This window comes from Mus pahari, chromosome X (assembly GCF_900095145.1).
Source record: "Mus pahari chromosome X, PAHARI_EIJ_v1.1, whole genome shotgun sequence".
Classification (NCBI taxonomy): Eukaryota; Metazoa; Chordata; class Mammalia; order Rodentia; family Muridae; genus Mus; species Mus pahari.
The window spans coordinates 109,848,047-109,864,898 of NC_034613.1; the positions used below are offsets into that span (position 1 = coordinate 109,848,047).

At 36.5% G+C, this 16,852-nt stretch overlaps 1 protein-coding gene and 1 pseudogene across 2 annotated transcripts in view; one reads left to right on the forward strand and one right to left on the reverse strand.

The window, feature by feature from the left end:
* Positions 1-16,852, forward strand: part of Diaph2 (diaphanous related formin 2) — a 696,731-nt gene that overhangs the window by 619,961 nt on the left and 59,918 nt on the right. The window lies entirely within an intron of this gene.
* LOC110313697 lies at positions 8,344-9,697 on the reverse strand (annotated as a pseudogene).

The following is a 16,852-nucleotide window of genomic DNA, read 5'->3' on the forward strand; positions in this document are numbered from 1 at the left end:
ATTCTCATCTATCAGTATTTGTTAGTGTCCTTGCTATTTATTTTTCTACAGCTCTTTGACAGGTTTTGTTCTTTGCACACATTCCTTCTCACTCCTTTCTCCTGTGTTCTACTCTAAAACTGAGCTAGAAAACTCATTCACCAAATCCCTATAAAAAGAACATCAATTCCTGTTATAGAGATACTATTATTTTTTCCAAATAAGACAAACAAACACACACACACACACACACACACACACACACACACACACACACACTTTTTTTTTTTTGATCGGTTTAGTCATAAAATACTTTTAGGCAGTTACTCCAAACACACAAATTTAGGATAGCTACTATGATTGAACATTATATTTAGCTCTGAACTGTGTGAAAGCAAAAACAGAAAGGAAAATATGGTATTTCTGCAGCCTTCCATAAATGTTTAGTTTAAAATTTTCTACTATAACCTCTTTCCTCTGGTGTCTACTCTAATTTTTTTCTATTCTGCAATATTACAGACCCTAGAAGTATAGATCGTTTAAAGGATTAAAAACATCCTTAAAGTATGCTTGTGTCCACATATGTGAAAATTCTGAGCTTCATGTGGTCCTGAATTCATATCCTTGGCAGTATATAGACTCTTAAAAATGTATATAGCATGTCTATGTAGCAGATTAAAACATGTTTGCATTAATCAACAAATCCTTCTCAACTCTAAAGTGCATTTGCTTAAAAAATCATGAATGTTTCCTTAGCAATTGAATTAGCCAAATTCCGTATTTCAGGAAAGCAAATTACTTTACTATGGTTTATTGATTATTAAGTTAAAATATTCCATTGCCCTTTGTCTCTTTTATTAATAGTGCTTGCTCTTGCTTTAGTGAACAGTAGATAGCCATAGCTACATTGTTGTGAACAGTGAGCATATTACTTCCTGCCCAGAAACACATCTTTCCCTTTTGAGCTGCTTGGAGAGTTTGTTCACAAGTTATCAGTCTCTCTAGTGGGCTCCATTAACAGTGACAGTCGTGAACCAAGAGCACAAGGAAATGGAGCTGGCGTTCATAAGCAAAGAGCACAAAGCTGTTAGGCTTCTCAAACCACATCCAGCAGGGTCTGCCTACTTTATTATCTGAGGCATTGCCATTCTCATTCATGCCTTTGGAGATGCTGGTTGAATCATACCTCCGTCTCACAGGGCTTCTGCAGAGAACAGTAATCCATTTCAACACAGAGACAAGGAGGAGGCCTTTTCTTTCTAAAACTTTTGTTCTTACTGCCTGGTGAACTTTGAAGTCAAATTGGAATGCTTTCCTCTCTTGTGTCCCCTTACACTTCCATGCTTACCCCAAACCCACAATTATTGAAACCAGCTAGAAGCAAGTAGATTCACAGGGGAATCCTTTGTCCCGACCCCTGGCTACAATCCTTGCCCTTTCGAATATGTATAGAAATGATTTGAAAGAATTCTAACTAACCTCAGATACAAGCCTGAGATAATGACCAAGATTAAATGGACTGAACATCTCATTCATATCAATTCCAATTCATAATCCTATTTTATTTAAGTAGTTAGCATTGTCCTTTGGAATTCCAATTAGCCAAAAGATGCCAGCGCTGTTAATAATACTGCCTGCCAAGGGAAATTACTGCTTCTGCTTCTACAGCTACCAGAATTCACTTTGTAAAAGTTATGTCATAACATAATTTTTCTTGTCAAACCCACCCTCAACTTTAGGCAAAAATTTGAGGAGAGGTGAGGAATTTTATTCATTCAAATTAATCTAGGACATTTTCAAAACCAGATTTACTCATTAAAAATAGTAGTTAAAATAGCAGCTGTCACTTCCAATTTATACTATGTTTGGGTCGTCTTTATTTTCTAAGTTAATTTAAAAATATTTTAAGCTATTGATACCATTACAGTTCTCCCCAGTTGACTCCTACATTGATTTTGCATGTTGTGTTTTTATAAAATTTCAAGTCATGTATATATGAAAAATAAGAATTAATTAGACTTTTGTACTGGAGTGATAGCTCAGCAGTTAAGAGCTCTTGCTGAGTAATTGTAAGTACTGGGACTGAGATCTCAGCATTCCCATAACAAATGAGGCAGCCTGCCTTCTGCCTTAACCCCAGCTTTGAGGAAGGCAGGGGCAGCAGGATCTCTGGGATTTACTGGCTTCTAGGGCTAGCAGAAAAAAAATATGTGGGCTAGGTTAAGGTAAATACCCTGTCTCAAAGGAATAGGCCTAGAGTAATGAAACAGAACAGGAGAACTTGACACCATCTTCTGTCTTCTAGTCCTCTACTGGAGTCGTAAGGCACTAAAGGCACTAGTATTCCACATATATGCTCCAACACACAGATACTTACACACACACAGAGAGAGAGAGAGAGAGAGAGAGAGAGAGAGAGAGAGAGAGAGATCTTTTTTAGAGGAAAGAATTAAATAGGTCTTCATAGAAAACTGTAGAACAGTGCCCTTCCTATGTCATTACTCTACCTTAGGCTCTATTCAACTTCCCATGTGACTGCTTTTTCACTAGCAGCTCTTGAGCCTCCCCTGAAATGGCAAATTAATGAGAAAAAGACACTAACTCATCTGGGTACCCAATGACTTCCCAGTGCCTATCACAGTGTCTTGAAAACATTATATATTATAGGATTTGAATTTAATTATAAATATAATATATTTTATAATATAAATAAATATAATTTAAATAAATTCATTAAAATTTAATGATATTGTATAATATAAATAAATCACATAAATAATACAAATCAATAATATTGTACTATATTCTATTCTATTCTATTCCTTACCACAATAGTGATTAGTCTGCTTGAGCTGTACAGCATACCCTTCCTAGTGGTATGTATACTTATAAATGAATCTCCATAATCATTTATAGACTTCTCCACAAAGTTAAGTATCAGTGTTATTTTAGGACACCACATGTTTCTTCATTTTTCTGATACCTTCTTATTTTTCCTCATCATTGCTATTTTCAGGGTGTGTTTTTTGTTTGTTTTTTTTTTTTTGTTTTTTCTTCTGTGCCTTATAACGTCCCTAGTCCCCAGGGTCCCACCATCAGCCCCTGCTCTTCCCTCTCCACATGAGAATCACTTTGTTTGCTAGACCCACTCACTTCTTAGAACAACAGCTCAAATCTACAGTCCTCCTAATTTCATCACGCCCCTTCTTTTACTAAGACTTCTGTGCTAGACTTCAGAAGAGCAGCCTAGTTTCCAGTCTTTTGTCTAATGCACTCATCTCTCACATCTACTTACCACGTTCCACTGCCTAAATTGTCCTCCTTTTTATCCTTTGATGATCTCCCCTTTAAATTTTAAAACTATTTGGCTCAACCACAACTCAATATTTGTCTTTATGTTTCTGTTTGTTTGTTTGTTTGTTTGGGCATTTTTATTTCTTTGGCTTTTTTCCCCCAGCTTATCTTTTCTGTTACACTGGGAGCCCATTGGGAACACCATATCTTATTTGCTTACAAATCCAGTATTAGGCATTTCAGTCATGTTTGAATAAATGGACAGATGAATAAACAAAAGAGCAAGCATCAAAAAAGATGTATTTGGTGTGCAATATTGAAACAACAAAGAATATAATATGTTTCCTACTTTAAATATCAAATGTGTAAATTCATTAAAAAAAACAGTGGTCTTGTAATATACCAGTTTATATGTAATCAGACATTACAGTAAGTTTTCTATGATATCACTGTTAAGAGATTGTTGATACAGGGAATATATAGGGAATAGACATACTACTACTCTGGACTATATTTTAAATATTTTGATAAGAAACTCTTTTTACCTGGGTTCATGGCAGTAATAAAGAAAAGATGTTTATGAAATAAACTTCCAGTGCATAAGTATGACCTTGATCAATGTCAACAAATCAGGCCTCTGGCAGTCATTTCACATTGTGGACTATACAGAGGAGCTCATGTTCATCCATAGATGGCTGTTCTCGAGAATGGCAGATTGAGTTAGCACCAGGAGAGCCTTGTCAGACCTCCTTTCCAAACAAAAATGACCTCAAGCAGGAATGTGTAGTTTTCCCTGAGAAAGCTCTTCTTCCCCTGAGCAGATCATAGCTTCTGCAACACAGCTTACTTTATACAGATGATAGTGACTGAGCATGGGGCTGATTTGAATGGTAATACTAAAACACCCCTTCCAACTGAAGAACAAAATAACACAGCTCTGGGGTCTTAGGATATAATCTCTTCTTGCCGAATCTTTGAGTAGGGACCAGTGGCCAGGCCATTTATTTTATTGTATTTTATTTAGCCATTATTATATTAATAATATTAAATTTTGCTTTATAGTAAATTTTCTTAGAGATAATTTCTTTTAAAATCTAGATTTTTAAGAAGGTATTCCAAATAAACTAACGAACAAAATCAATGCCACTATATCTGGTTTTCATTTAACAGAACCTAGAATGGAAATAGAATGTATATCACTTTTAGTATTCATCCCAAGCAAGTTATTCCTACTGCCTTCTCCACCTCTGAAATTAAATAGCTCAGTCTCTTCAGATCAAACCCTCAGGAGTGAGCTTTAATTTAGACTGTTTCTTGACTCCTTGATTGCCTAGATCCAGTGATCATATGTCTCTGTGTGGGTGTGTGTCTCTCTCTCTCTGTCTGTCTGTCTCTCTCATGTGTCTGTGTATGTGCATATCTTTATATTATGTCTCTGTATGTCTGTCTATGTCTGTCTTTCCTCTCTGGGGGAAGCTGTCAGGCAGATCTCAGTATCTCACCTAGGTAGACCTTCAACTCGTGACCTCTTGCCTACTCAGACCATTTGGATAACAGGTGCATGCCACTGTATCATCATCGTTCTGTTCTATTGTTCCCCTTTAAGGTTCTTAAATTATCTGTGTACTCTAAAATCCACTTCTCTGAACATACTTACATCTTCTTTGTACTTTTCCAATACACATAGATGATCTAAACCTTTGTCATTCAACCTTTTCTCTCAGTGCTTTCTTTCCCATAGAACTAAGATTTTACCATCAGCAACTTCAAGTCCATATTCAAAAGAAATCTTCATTTAATCACTTGCCCATCATTCTATTGCTCCTGTCTTTGCAGCCTCAACCCTGGAAGTAGTCATTGTCTATTTTCTCCTCTGCTGCCCCTAGGCTAATTATTGCTGTAGGCAATGACACACAGCAGTGGTTAGTTGATTGAGTCCACTGCTAGCAGAAAACTTAAAATCCATTAAGTAGAATTCAGGAAAGAAAACATCTGCCCCAATACATCTACTTGCTTCTAGGAGTGTGATTACTGTAATTATTGAGATGTTTCTGTAACCTGCATACTTAACTGGTATCTTATGTGTTTACAATTATTTTTAAAAGATTAAAAATAGAACATCTGTTGCACTGACAGAATTTTTGTTCAGATTTACATGAATCTAATTTGATAGACTGGAGGAGTGCAGTTCAAGAAGGAGAAAAATTCAGGCATGGAACTTCATTATCTGATCATTTTCTTCCTAGTGATTAGTAATATACTAGCATGAGCTTTTCAAATACAAGCAGTCCCCATCTTGCAAATGACTTGTAAGGCATAGTGTTATAGATGTAGAGCATATTAATATTTGAATCCTGATGATTCATATGGGGAAACTTTTTTGGATTTAAGTGGTTTGGAATCCAAAATGTGTTTCCCACTGAAACGATGTTATAAATGGTGGTTGGCTTCCCATAGGGTTGTCAGTGATGTCACTGAAATGCTATACTTCTGCAGTGAATCAGGAGCAAACATGTCTGAGGCTCTGATAATATCATGAAAGGGACAGAATCAAATAAAAAAATTAGCATGCTCAGTTTTAGTGGTAGTCACTGAAGAAAAACAGATTATAAACAGAAAAAATAGTTGGCGACTATGTAATATCTCAGAGAAGGATTTTTTTTTTTATGTAGTAAACTTTGAATGACATGCATTCTGCCTTGTATCTCAGTGAACATTAGAATTTGTGAATTTTATTTCTCTTTTTTGCTTAGAATTGCTTTACTGTGGGACTACCATTCTATAATTGAGGTCAGTTTTCAAATAATGTTCCACATAAAACAAGGGAAGAGGCTAAACATACTTTGACATGATGACAGAAGAAAATTTTGCAGAGAAGACTCACATACACATGTGAAATATAAAGAATATGCATTTTAGCATTCCACAAGTGAACAACCTAAAGGAGAGCAGATAGTTTCTTTCTTGGTGAGTGTGTGTGTGTGTGTGTGTGTGTGTGTGTGTGTGTGTACAAAGTTTGAAAGAAATTAGATGGGCTATGTTGAGGCACTGGAGGTGGTACAAGGAGGAAAGGTCAACTCCCAAACTTGCCTTAACTGAAGTAGAAGATATGCATTGTCTGTTTTTCTGGTAGCCTGAGAGAGATCAGGACATATGAAGAAATATATTAAAGTTGTGCTGCCACGAGGTAGCTGTGAAAATTTGAGTCACAGAGAGATACAGAGAATATTTTCCTTTTCATATTATGGACAGAATTTTCCATTGGTATTCTTGGAAGGACTTCTGTAATCATTTACATTAGTATTCAGTCTTGTTTTATTGATACTGATATTTACTTGAATAAAGTATGAAACCATGGGATAGCTTAACTTTATTCAAATTATGCATACGAGATATCGTGGTTACTGTGAAGAGGAAGAAGAGAGGAAAAACACCAAACTGGCTAGCTAATACTCTTTGCGTTCACCAGCTGACTGCCTAACATGCACTCAACAAAAATGTCACTGCTATCTGCTAGGCACTGTGTTACGAGCTTCGAAGACACCATGAAAAGGTGCTGAGATGTGACAACAAAATTGACACTGTTTCTGCTCTCATTTGCTTGACAAAGTAGGGGAAGGGTACAGACATGTAAATAAGAAATGGAAACACATTGTAGTGCATTGATATGGAGACACTATTAACAATTAACAGAATGTACAGGAAAGTATCTTAATTCTGCTTTGGGTAATAAACACTGCACTTCCAAGTTCTTTAGAAGTTGAGACTTGAGTCTTTAGTATTAAGAGTTGGAGAACAGCTTGAGTGTTACAAGGTTCTTGTCTTTAAAATAGAAAATATATGTTTCCTACAACATATGAAAAGGATATTGAATGATGTATAAGAATGAGGCAGGACAAGTGAAGTGATAGGCAAATGTTCCTAGTAGGAAAATAATATTTAAAACTCAATCACATGACAAGAAGCCTGGGGAGAATACTAAAGGATAGAGACATCATAGGCAGAGTATACATTTCTACTTTTAGCAACAAACTGGGAACTCATGGATGAATACTCTCCCAAGAGCCATCCCCACAATCCAAATAATGGACAAATTCTGTTTCAAGGCATCAGAAAGTTGCCAAGCCAGCCAAAGCCTGAAAAGTTAAACTCTCAAGTAAAGAGAACTGTTAGAAAATGAGGCATGAAATTTCGCTTTGTTGCATTTGCTGATATGGGGTCCATGGTACAGAGAAGTCAGCAGAGATTTCAGCTATCTCACAGGATGTGGGAGAGCAAAAACAAATGAGGTCGTCAGTGCAATCAATGCTTAAAGGGGACCAAGATAGGATGGAAGATAGGATGAGAGGAGCAATAGATTTGGCACTTGGTAGATTTTACCTTTAGGTATTTGTCACATCCTTAGTTAATGTACCATGATGTAACAAAGTCCAACTTGTTAAACAGAATTGGCTGAATATCGTGGAACTGGAGAAACAAATGTTCAGGACCCTCCACCACAGACTGACCCCAGGAACCACCCAAGTGAGTTTTGACAGCCTTCAAAAATGTGCAGATTCCCTTCCCCTTCTCCTTTTCACCTTTGTCCCCATTCACCACCCCTGCCCCATGTCTGCATTTCCCCTTCCCATTCCCTATTCCTCAATCCCCATCCCTTCCCTTCCTCTTCCTTCCAGTTCAATTTTGCTTTGCTTCTCATCTCCATCTTGTCTGTCTTCTCTCTATGTCTGCCATCTCCCTCTGCTTTCCATTTCCTCTTCTCTTTATTTCTAATAGAAATTAAAAAAAAAAATTGTGGATTAGAAGGATGGATTCTGAAGACAGACCTCCTATGCCTTCATAAATCTGAGATCCTTTCTAGAAGTAACATATATTCTGGTAAAACCCACTCTACCACCTAAATTTTTTTTGGGGGGAGGGCTTCTGCAACTTTTATTTTTACATGTAAACCACTGGGGGAGTCTTGATGAGATTGCACTGGAGTTCCGAGGGCTCCAGACACTAGCAGGGAAGTCAGGTGATAAAACAATGATTCAGACCAATCACATGATTACAAAGCTGGGTCTCTGGTCAGGTGTGGACGTCTAAGGAAGCAGCAACATGGAAGGGGCAAGCACTGGGCCAGCCTTGAGCCTCCTGGATGACATCAGAGGACCTAGCAGTTGGTGGGTCTAGGGATCTCCAGCCCTGCTTTACTTGGGCAGCTGGGCTTTGCTCTTCCTTGATTCTAAGGATCTGATTGTACTTGGTTAGGCACTCAGATTGACAAGGGGCACCAATCTTGATCTGACCCATGCAGATCTTCAGTCTCCCCAAATCAATGGGACACCATGATGCCCCAGCCATTGGACTGGGCCAACTTACACACCTGGAGAGACTCAGTCACAGAGTTGATCTGGTTCACTTTGAGCAGGAGGCAGTTGCAGGACGTCTTGCCTGCAGCCTTGGCACTCTGCTTAGGGTTGGTCACTGTGAGATCATCCCCTACCACTGGGTGCCTGCACTAGCTGTGAACTTCTGCCAGGCATCCCAGTCATCCTGGTCAAAGGGGTCATCAATAGACACCATTGGGGAGTCCTGGATGAAGGACTTGTACAAGTCAGCTAGCTAGTCAGGTGTGATGGAGTCATCTGGAGACTTGAAGTTGAGGTCATACTTGCCAGACCTGTAGAACTCGGAGGCAGCCACATCCATGCTGATAACAATCTGGTCAGTATAGCCAGCCTTTGCAATTGCAGTCTTGAGCAGTTCCAGTTCTTCTTGGTTCTCTAGGATGTTAGATGCCAATTTGCCCTAATCACCCACATTGGTGGCATCCTTCCCATACTTCTTGATGTTTTTTCAGGTTGTAGAAAATCTCTGTTCCAATGAGCATGGTTTCCTGGAAACAGAATGCCCCCACAGGCAGGATCATAAACTTTTGCATGGCCAGCTTGTTGCCAGCATGAGAACCTCCATTGATCACATTGAAAGCTGGGACCGGCAGGATGACTTCAAGGTTGCCGGCCAAGCCAGCAATGTGAAGGTAAAGGGCACGCCCCTTTCCATGGCACCAGCTTTGCAAACAGCCAGGGACACTCCCAGGAAGTCATTTGCACCAAATTTAGATTTATTCTCTGTTCTGTACATCTCCACCATTAGCTGGTCAATCTTCTCCTGCTTCACAAACATTCACTTTCTTGCTAACCAGAGCAGGTGCAATAGTGTTATTGATGTGCTCAACAGCCTGTGAGACACCCTTCCCCATGAAGTGGGTCTTATTATGGTTATAGGGCCTCATAAATGCCAGTGGACACACCGCTGGACACCACAGCTCGGAAGAGACCTTTTGCAGTGTACAAATCCAACTCAACAGTGAGATTCCCAAGGGAGTCAAGATCTCTCTGGCGTGGATCTTGAGAATAGACATTGTGAACTTCTGGCAGTTGGATGGCTGTGAAGGAAGGAAAGAGGGTTCTGTAGACACTGAAGAGAGTATTAAGGACAGTCCTGAGTGCGACTCTGAACAAGAGCGGCACTTACCACCTAATTTTTTAAAGACAAGCCAGACACACAATTTCAATGCATTTCAGAGGACTAGTCTGTTTAATAAGACATATTTACTTTGTTTGTTATGTGCAGATAAATTTGTATATCTATGTATATACCAACACGCTGCTATACTGAAGTAAATTTTTGGTGTTTGGGAAAGATCTAGTCATGTAAATGTATTAAAACATTGGCATTCAACTTTTACAGAGGTGATTATTACAATTTATTAGTTCATCACCATTTGTAACAATAGCCGTTCTAATGTAATTAACCATTGAAAGAAATGCATTTAAGTGTTCTAAATTGTATTTCTAATTACGTGTAACTAAAATTCTCTAGAATTTTAAAAAAGCATTTTTATCTTAGGAAAGGCTTCATTGCTTATCTGTGTTGTCGTACTATTACTTTAGATTAGAGTAACTTCATTTTAAAATTATATGTCAAATAAAATCTGCTAGTGGTAATGTGAAATGTATGGCTTTGCTCTAAAGAAAAAGGTCTGTTCAGCATTTTTTTAATATCATATACCTAAATAGAACTTCCAGTAGGATTAGATCACATCTGGCACAATGCAGATCTATTTGTACTTGCATAATACATGTACATGTACACACAGTTATATTTTATGACTATTTGGGTACATTGATTTTTCTATAAAGAGAACTATTATCCACATCTTTTGCACAGAAGTACACTTAAATATTGGCATAGGTAAACAACTTACTAAAATAAAACCCATGCTTGGCACAACTATTACTGGTGTCACAGTTTTTACAACTATAATATTTTCTGAAAAGCGAGCTTCAATGCTTTGGAACACTTTTTTTTTTTTCCAAGGGAATGCAAGGGCAGTGTGGTGAGCTGTAAAATGTCTCCACTTCATTTTGCATTCTAGTCTAGGCCAAAGTCGTGTCACTAAATCTGATTCCAACTTGAATTGTGGCTCACTGTCATCCTCAAAAAGAGGCTGCTACCCCAGCCTGGGCAAAAAGCCTATTTGAAACAAAGCAAGTGACTCTGCCAGCATGCAGCTAGTAAGAATGGAAAAAGAGTTAGAAATAGGTTAGTGAAACAAAACATCAACAAAAACATAAATCCAAGAGTATAGGCACTTTTAACTCTGGGCTATTTCTCTCTTATGATTCTGTTTGAAGAATTGTATCAAGTGACTATAACCAAAGTAAAAGTCACAAAAGTACTTCAGAAACAATTCTAAACACATAAAGATGCCTTCTACTTACTTCACTTGAAATAAGCCGCATGCTAAGAATGGTTTTTCCTTGTCCAGAGGCAGAGCCTCTCCTTGGACTTCATACATGTTCAGAGGACAAAAATTTACCTTATATCAAACTGAGCTATAACAGACACCTGAGGTTAAAAAACTTGCTTTTGCTTGCTTTGTCCAATGGATAGTCAACTTTTATTTTAGCTGGCAAGCCCTCTAGACTGGGCTCCCAAAACTCATCTTTATTTCTTAATGCTTTTATTTTGAAATAACTTTATATGTTTCCAGATTGGATAAACAAATACCGAATACTCTTGTTTACTTTCTGCTTGGGATCACTATTGCTCTAGATTCAGTGTGCCTCCCCAAGCACTGGAGGTTGAGAGTTATCCTCATTGTGACATACCAAGAATCAATTGCTCATATATGATGGTTAGAAGTGAGACATTAAAAAAAGTGATTAGGATTAGATAAGATCTTTAAGGTCAAGTCCAGGACTGAATCTTGGTGTCCTTAAAAGAGATTGTAAGAGACATACACATACATATGTGTCCCCTGTACCTTGCCTGCACTTGCCATAATACAGCCATCAGCAGATGAAGCCTTAGATTATGAACCTTCAAAATCATAAGCAAAAGTGAATTTCCTTTCTTTATAATTTACCTAGTCAGTAGAATTGTGTTGTTGAAAACAGAAAATGAATGGATATGACTGGTCCTAAATATTTAACCACATATTTTGTTATATCCCTTTGCCTTTTAATACGTTAGTGATTTTTTAAGTGTGGAATTAGTATCTAGGGTAATGACAGTAAGTTTGCCAACTCAGAACATCTGTATATAATCAATACATTCACCTTATCAGTCATCTATGTTCCAGTTATAGCTATTATTCTAATAAAGCATCTTGGTTATATATTCCATTTATATGCAAGCCTTTTCTGTCTGCAATTAATCAATCCACTTAAAATAATTTTATTGTTTTAAGAAGCAATGGAATTGTAGAACTGTATCACATTGTTGAATATAAAACAAACCTGTTTGGTTATTTTCTATACAGTTCATCAATTTGCATTTCTCTCATGATTAATTCAAGTCATGCCCTTCTACCCAGAACACTGCATAAGCAAACTTTGTCCTTCTTAGGGTTTCACATCTGTAAGCACACAGTGTCTCTCTGTCCCTCATTGGTGATGTTAAGTTTGATTATTTGGTCACTCTGTCATTAGTACTTCAATTTATAGGGATTATTTTCCCCACTCCAACTAATAGGCAATCCATGGGGAGGCACTTTAAGACCGTGTAAATGTATTGCTTGTATCAACTTTTCCTCTGCATTTAGTAATTATTAATGATTCATTTCTGAACCAATCTTTACAATGGTTTTGAGTAATGTTAGGTTAATGTCTCTTAGAACAGATGACAGAAACAATAATTTATGCTGGTAATTTTTTTGAAGAATGTAGTTGATTTCCTTCAATAGTGTTGTAGCAAAGGAGATCCCCCTCCCCCCCATGGAATCATAGTAGTCCAGATCCATCCAGTGTATTCATCCTAATTCAATTAAAATGAAAAGCCAATCATTTTTCTTTGAGTATCAGTGCATCTTCTATAAGCTATGTATATACTCTTTAGAAAATTGTATTTCAAATATGTATAGACACAATTACATTACTTCTGGGAAGCACCAAGATACATTTAACTGCTTTACTGGCCAAATTCTAAAGTTTTTGACCACCTTACTTCTAGATTGATTGACTTTGTAGCTTTCACCGTTTCTTTTCCATGTCTATGACTGCTCCCACATTCAGCCATCTCATTTATGTATTATGTTCTTCTTTTCTTCTACTGCGACATGTTACCCAATCCTTGTGGCTAGGATTACTTACAATTTCCAACTTGTACATAATTTTATAACTCACATTAAAAAATATTATTTTTGTTAAATGTATTATCCTTACTCAGTAAGCAAATGTTTTAGAATTAGAAATGAGATTTTGACATAATAATGAAGAAATAAAATAAAATATTTTTATAATCATTGAAAACTATTAGTTTATACATTTAGTATACTAAAGGCAAATTCTGCTCAAGATAGCAGTCATAGTTTTGTTATTTTTTTAATTGTATATGAATGATGATGGAAAGAAGTATGACAGTATATCTGTGGAGGTCAGGGAATAATTTTATAGAGTTGGTTCTGTGAGGGTTGTATGACAAGTATCTTTATCCACTGAGCCATCTCCTTGAACCAAAATTAACCAATTGACTTTTAAAAGTTTAATCGTTGTTTAGCATCCTCCATAAGTAAAACTGCATTTCAATGAAAAAAATTCAACATTTTTATCAACTGTGACTTCTTTGCATTATACATATCAGTAACATATTCATATATGTTAACATTATTAACACACATACATATCTCCAAGAAGGGCAATGTGGCCACTCAAGATTTACATGGGCCCTTTGCATCCAAATTCCATGTTCTCAATCTTCTGTGACAAACAATTTATTCACCAAACCATCTCCCTAGCTACATCATTTAATGTTCAGAATAGCCCTTATGTCAAAATTAGCACCTTCATTGAATGCAGATTTTTAATATTTTTTTTAAATTGACATACTAAGTGTTCCTTATTTTAAGGCACTGAGTTTTAGGGTAACTTGTTGGGTCACAATGATTAATTAACACAAAGGACAACATCACTATCCACCGTGACTTATCTTTGTGTTGAGTTGCCAGCTGTTTCATTTCTTTGAATTCAGCACATAACATAACTTAAAATTTCTGAAGTATTAATAAAAATCTGAGATTTTCTCCATAATGCTGGATATAATCTTAATAATAATAAAATGTTATTAAAGTTTTGTAAACTTATATATTTATGACTTTTAGAGAAATGAAGCATAACATAGGATTGATACATAAGACAGATCTTCTTAGGAATCTATTTGGAAATAAGAATTTTTTAAAAATTTTTCTATATGTACCTTTTTGTAAGAGCCAATCCTTTTAAACTTTTGGACTCTCACAACTAAGGAACACCAACTTAAAAGATTCACAGCAGCTTTGATAATGAAAAAACCACTGGAAAAATAATTAACGAAGTTGCTAATCAGTTCATTAATCAAGTATATCTGCTGCACATTACACTGAAACAAACTGAAAAGGATGCTGTGCTAGTCAGAAAGTCCCTCTCAAATAAAGTCAAAAGTGAAGATAAACAAAATTGACTTTCCCTTTGTGGTTGATTTCTATCTAAGTAGATCCATTTCTAAAATAACGAATAAGGAAATTTACTCCATGTGAGGATTCTGCACTTTGGTACTACTGAGATTAATTTTAACTGTATCGAATCACTCTGTGTTTAGTGTTTAGTTTTTTTGTGTGTGCTTATAACCCACATTCCAGTTAAAATTTTTAATGAGAAGTATACATAGAAAGCAGAGAAAAATAATATTGTTCATTGTATTGCAATATTGTAATCTGATCAAAACTAAAATTTAAAAATTAAGTATTGTGTCTAGAGAGATGACTCGACAGTTAAGAACACTGGCTGCTTGCCTAGAGGACCCCAGTTTGGTTTCTAGTACCCATGTGGCAGCTAACAACCTTTTGTAACTTCAATTTCAGGTAGTCAGACACTTCCTTTGACCTCCACAGGCAACTGTATATACATACACTCAGGCGCACACATGGAAATTAAATTAACAAATATTTTTAAATTAAATATTACATACTACATTTTATATGAAGCTTATTTGATAATCTTTCCATTACCAAAAATATGTGTCAGAGACCAAAATAATTCCACTCCCCCCCCCATTCTTAGCTATAATAATGGTAGTAAGAATTATCGTATTCTGGATGGTTGTTCCTTCCAGAGACTACTCCACTTGGGGATCCACCCCATAAACAACCACCAAACCCAGACACTAGGCAGATGCCAACAAGAGCTTGCTGACAGGAGCCTGATATAGCTTTCTCCTGCGAGGCTCTGCCAGTGCCTGGCAAATACAGAAGTGGATGCTCACAGTTATCCATTGGACGGAGCACAAGGTCCCCAATGAAGGAGCCAGAGAAATACCCAGGAAGCTGAAGGGGACTCAAGCCCCATAGAAGGAACATCAATATGAACTAACCAGTACCCTCAGAGCTCCTTGGAACTATACCACTAATCAAAGAAAACACATGGTGGGACTGGTTGCTATAGTTGCATATGTAGCAGAGGATGTCCTAGTCAGTCATCAATGGGAGNAGAAGCCCTTGGTCCTGTGAAGGCTCTATGCCCCAGTATAGGGGAATGCCAGGACCAGGAATGGGAGTGGGTGGGTTGTGGAGCGGGGGGAGGGGGAGGAGATAGGGGATTTTTGGAGGGGAAACTAGGAAAAGGGGATAACATTTGAAATGTAAATAAAGAAAATATCTAATAATAAAAGAAAACTTATTCAAAAAAGACAAATAAAAGAATTATCGTAATCTAAAACTCTCAATATTTTAAGTTCTGATTATAGTAGATTTCCCCATAAAGGCTTCTGCAGAAGGCCCAAGGTTCTCTAATGGATAAAAGGAATGGTTAATTTTGACTTAAAATAATAGGGCCTGTGTTTGCTTTTCTTGATACTGACTTTCAAATGTATTGGTGTTTTTGAAAACCAAATCCTAGAAAAGTTACATCTTTAAGTTTAGAATTCTCATGGGTTTCATTTGGATTAAAGCTGAGTATAAGCCTCTATCATTTTTAGGAAGAAGAATAATTGAGATGTAAATCAGTAACACACGGAATACAGATTACTAGAGATAAGACTTACTTGTAGATAAGTATGTAAAATATGCAACACACATATGCAAGCCTAAGGGGCATTTATCTAAAATATACATGCTCAACATTAGAGATAAAATTGTCCTTAATTGAAGTTAATTTTTACTTGATACTCTGTTTTGGAAAACTATGTAAAATGAAAAGGACAATTAGAGAAATAGTATACCATCCTATATTTTATATACTATCTCTACCTAATGAGGATGTTTCATATATATATATAGCTTGGTATAGGTTTCATGCCTGCCCCATCACCAGTTATTTAAGTAAATATTGAATTTATAGAGGAAGAAAATTAGGGAGTAATTGCTATCAAAAGAGTTTTGTCTTTCTAAATTAAGCAGCTAGTCCATGATTCTCCATCTGCTCTAGGAGCCTAAGATCCCTAAAGACCATGTTTGTCTTTTATCCTTGTCATACTCAATATGTTGTTGGCATTAGCAAGTATTTACTCAAAATCACTCGATTCAAGAATAAGAATAGAAATAGATGAGCTTCAGTGAGTCATGGATAGGACCTGAGAGAGAAATTTTACAATTTCAAGTCTGCATGAATGAGCACAATTTCCTGTTATTTTTATTTATGGTTGCCTGTTTTGACTGTGAATGAACATATATGAGGACACTACGCTGACACTTGAAAATATTTCTGATTTTTGTTCAACCTGCACTTTCTATGTTCTCTTAAAAGAAACCAAAATTAAGTCCACAACGGACACTGCAACTTTTTTTCACCTATAAAAGTTTCTGAGAATACATTGCAAAGAGAGACGTAAATTCCCCCAGAACACTTTGATATGACAGTTGAATGATCCATTTTTATGATGCTTCAAGAAGTTTGGTAGACTCAACATTGAAATGTAAATATAGATTTGACAAACCCCTGGCTATTGTTGGTAGTATTAGAACTTACTTAGCAATATGTGCTAGTTACCCAGAATTTCAGGACAGAACTCCAATGTATTATGTTTACTTTCTTCAAATCATGTATGAATAAATACA